Here is a 4,771-nt window from a genome sequence, read left to right as displayed (position 1 = left end):
ACCCAGCTGATACGTATTTTGGTGCAGGCTAACTAGCAAGAAGCTACCTATCTGGCTAGCCAGCGAGCTAGCTGACAATATGCATTAATCTCCAGTCCAAATCTAATTTATAGAAGCATTTTTTTGTTTGTTTTTTATGAGAATTTAGCATGTTTCCCTCTTGGTCTGTCTTGTTTTATCTCACCTAAAAAAGGGGTTAGATTAATGAGTGAATTAAAAATACTTTAGGTTATAGAAATTGAATTAATACAAACAAAAACGGGCTGTTACTTTTCACGTCGAGTTTGAAAGCCTTGAAACTTTTATAATTAACTCTGAAGTCCGACCGATTGAGCTTCGTTTCGACTCCCTGCAGCGAGTCTGAGATGTCTGATAATTATGTTTGATAATTACGGGCTCCGACTCTAATTTCGGTCTAGCTCACAGTTAATTCACTTTATCCCCTCGTCAATACTTCATCAACAAAAACCAGGACAACCTGAGTGGATTTGATCCGTCTTCAGTCTTTATTGTCCCAGTTAAAGGTGTGATTACAGGAAATTTAGTGTCAAAGTGGTGAAGTACTGAATGGTGTAATTTTGTTAGCAAACTGCCACAAACCAGTGGATTAAAGAAACTTTCAGAAAATAATCGTTAGATGTACGCCTAAAGCTGACTACCTGTTGATTTGGTAAGTTATACAGATATTGAGCTACAGTGTTCACTTCCAGTTCTTACTCTGCTGTTGATGAGGGACAGACTGACTGAGAGCATCGTGGATTATTAGCTGAGTAGATTTGTTTTCAGCTTTCACGGAGGGAGATTTTATTATGTAGCCAATGTTGTAGCCTCGGTCCACATTTCTGTTTTTTCTCTGGTTAATGGCGGTGTTTCAGGTTACTCAACAAGTTTGTAATTTTAATGAAGCTCTGCATTAGCTCCACATTAGCATTAGTATTTTCGCCAAGTTAGCACCACATAATGTCAACTTTACATTAGTTACACGTTAGCGTTAGCTTTAGTGTTAACTCTGTATGTTAGTTCCACATTAGCATTAGCATTTTCGCCAAGTTAGCACCACATAGTGTTAGCTTTACATTAGTTACACGTTAGCTTTAGTATTAGCTTTAGTGTTAGCTCTGTGTTAGTGTTAGCTCCACATTAGCATTAGCATTTTACCAAGTTGGCACCACATGCTGTTAGCTTTATGTTAGTTCCACATTAGCATTAGTGTTAGCCCTGTGTTAGCGTTAGTGTTAGCTGTGCATTAACATTAGCTTCTGGCTAGTGTTTGCTCCCTTATAACGTTAGCCCTGCGTTAGTGGTAGCTCCAAATTAGCATTTGCTGTACGCTAATATTAGCTCTTTGTTACCTTTAGTGTTATTTCAGCATTACTATTAGCTCTATATTAGCATTGGCATTGACACTGCATAATTATTAGCTCGACTAGACTGTTAGCTCTGTGTTAGCGTTAACATTAGCGCTTGATTTGTCTCTAAAGGCAGTAATCACAAAGTGCCAAGTATTAATACGTGACAGTTTTTCTGATGAAGTTGCACAGAATATGATTTTGCCCAACACTAGTGCCTATTGATTGCACTTAATTTGGCGATATGCATTCCTTCAAGGCCTGCTAGTTTAATTTGATGTCATCAGGTTGTGAAAAGGACTTATTTACCTGGTTAATTGAGGCTTAGTTGGTAAGATGGCTAATTTTTGCTTATTGTCAAAGGTCAGACTGGTTTGATTTTTATTTTTTGTTTTTACATTGTTTTAATGTCTCTAGAATGCAATAACTTCAACATGTTTAATTATTTGAATGTGAAGAGTTTTCTCATCAGGTGAAGCCGTGGAGTTAAGCTCCTTCGGATTAGTTGTCGTCACACAACCGCTATCCTTGACGGCGGTTTTTAATTTTGTACCTGAGGGATTCTGGGTTATTAATGCTTGTGAGGAAATTAAAGTTTAATGTGCGAGCGTGAAATTTATCCTCGTGAGAAGAAAAATCGTTTCTGGTTCACGCTCGGTTGTCAAGGTAAACAAGGTAAAGGGCTTTGTACCCGTGCCGGGGAAGGTTTTGTATGAAAAATGGTCTCATTTGTTTCTACGGTTTAATGTGCAGAAAATGACTGTTTACAGAAGAATTTCACTTTCAACAGGAAGAACGTAGAATTAGCACAGCACAATGGAGCAATGAACACTCGGCTGAATTAGCCAATAAGCTGGTCTGTAGGTCAGATTTTACTTTATTTATGTGACTTTTCTCATTTATCTCATTTCTTTGTTTAAATCTTTACTCAGTTTTTTTGGTTTTCTTCACAGCTGCTGCTATTTTCCTCCCATCTTCAGTAAAAAGGTGGACTGTGGGGTCAAGGTTGGTGTCAGAGAGTGAGATTAGAGCCAAATAGAAAGAAAATAAATGGAGTAAAACGAACGAACAAAAAAGAGAATGAGTGGTAGTTTATTAGGGAAGAGTGATGGAGATATTTAGGGCCGTATGTTCTGGCTTACTGACAGTCTTATTGGCCATTAAGATTAAAGAAGCGTCTCATTTTTCTCGTGTTCGACCCGTCTTTTCCACTTCCTCGCGCCACTATAACTCTCCTCCTCGTCTTAATTCCTCTTGTCATTTCCTTCCCCCGCCCCCCTCCATCCCGTCCCGTCCTGCAGCCGTCATATTAATCATGTCCCTCAGTCGTGTTTCTGCAAGCATTTTATTTTCTCGCAACAATCGCTGTGAAATCAAAGCCGAGCAGCCGAGCGTATTGTTTGACAAGCTTTTGCTTTCATGAAGCTTTACTGCAATCCGGTGCAGTGTCTTGTCCCACTTTTTTTTTACATTTCAGAAAATGACAGGGTTTCCTATTCCCTGAGGAAAATGTTGAAGTTTTTAATTTTTCATTTAACTTTTATAAACTGAGGAGATAAAGTAGTTTAGTGAATAGACGGAATAGTAAAAAGCTAAGTAAATCATAAAATCACAATGTTTTTCTTCTGCAATGTTGTAATTATTGTCTTATTGAGATATATATACCAACTTACTGTGGTATATACCAACTTACTGTGGTATATACTAACTTACTGTAGTTCATATACCAACTTACTTTGGTATATACCATCTTACTGTAGTTCATATACCAACTTACAGTGGTATATACCATCTTACTGTAGTTCATATACCAACTTACAGTGGTATATACCATCTTACTGTAGTGAAGGGCTGGACGATATAGCTGAAAAATGTATCACAATAGTGGTGTGTTCCATCTTATTGCGGTATATACTAATTTTTGTGTACGCCAAATTAATCCTGTGTGTATACACCATTGGATGGATGGATGGATGGATGGATGGATGGATGGATGGATGGATGAATGGATGGATGGATGGAAGGGCAGACGGATGGATGGATAAACGGTTTGTTGGATGGATGGATGGATGGACGGACGGATGAATGGATGGATGAATGGAAGGGCAGACAGATGGATGGATGGATGGATGGATGGATGGAAGGGCAGACGGACAGACGAATGGATGGATAGATGGATGGGTGGATGGATGGATAAATGGTTGGTTGGATGGATGGATGAAAAGGCAGACAGATGGATGGATAGATAGATGGATGGGTGGATGGATGGATAAATGGTTGGTTGGATGGATGGATGAAAAGGCAGACAGATGGATGGATNGATGGATGGGTGGATGGATGGATAAATGGTTGGTTGGATGGATGGATGAAAAGGCAGACAGATGGATGGATGGATGGATGGGTGGATGGATGGATGGATGGAAGGGCAGACAGATGGATGGATGGGTGGATGGATGGATGGACGGATGGATGGAAGGGCAGACAGATGGGTGGATGGATGGATGGAAGGGCAGACGGACAGACGGATGGATGGATGGGTGGGTGGATGGATGGAAGGGCAGACGGACAGACGGATGGATGGATGGGTGGGTGGATGGATGGAAGGGCAGACGGACAGACGGATGGAGGGATGGATGGGTGAGTGGGTGGATGGGTGGATGGATGGATAAATGGTTGGTTGGATGGATGGATGAAAAGGCAGACGGATGGGTGGATGGATGGATGGATGGATGGACGGAAGGGCAGACGGACAAATGGATGGATGAATGGGTGGGTGGGTGGATGGATGGATGGATGGGTGGACGGATGGATGGAAGGGCGGACGGATGGATGGAAGGGCAGATGGATGGATGGATGGATGGATGGATGGATGGATGGATGGATGGACGGAAGGGCAGACGGACAAACGGATGGATGGATGGGTGGGTGGGTAGATGGTTGGATGGATGGATGAAAAGGCAGATAGATGGATGGATGGATGGATGGATGGATGGATGGATAAATGGTTGGTTGGATGGATGGATGAAAAGGCAGACGGATGGATGGATGGACGGATGGATGGACGGATGGATGGATGGATGGATGGACGGATGGATGGATGGACGGATGGATGGATGGATGGATGAATGGATGGATGAAAAGGCAGACGGATGGATGGACGGATGGACGGATGGATGGATGGATGAATGGATGGATGAAAAGGCAGACGGATGGATGGACGGATGGACGGATGGATGGATGGATGAATGGATGGATGAAAAGGCAGACGGATGGATGGACGGATGGACGGATGGATGGATGGATGAATGGATGGATGAAAAGGCAGACGGATGGATGGACGGATGGACGGATGGATGGATGGATGAATGGATGGATGAAAAGGCAGACGGATGGATGGACGGATGGATGGATGGATGGAAGGA

At 42.2% G+C, this 4,771-nt stretch overlaps 1 protein-coding gene across 1 annotated transcript in view; it reads left to right on the top strand.

The window, feature by feature from the left end:
* The window catches only part of fras1 (Fraser extracellular matrix complex subunit 1), a gene marked incomplete in the record, with an annotated part of 260,581 nt that overhangs the window by 131,012 nt on the left and 124,798 nt on the right, over positions 1–4,771 (top strand).

The sequence above is a fragment of the Austrofundulus limnaeus genome, unplaced genomic scaffold, assembly GCF_001266775.1.
Source record: "Austrofundulus limnaeus strain Quisiro unplaced genomic scaffold, Austrofundulus_limnaeus-1.0 Scaffold117, whole genome shotgun sequence".
NCBI lineage: Eukaryota > Metazoa > Chordata > Actinopteri > Cyprinodontiformes > Rivulidae > Austrofundulus > Austrofundulus limnaeus.
This window is presented reverse-complemented; position numbering and strand designations above follow the sequence as displayed.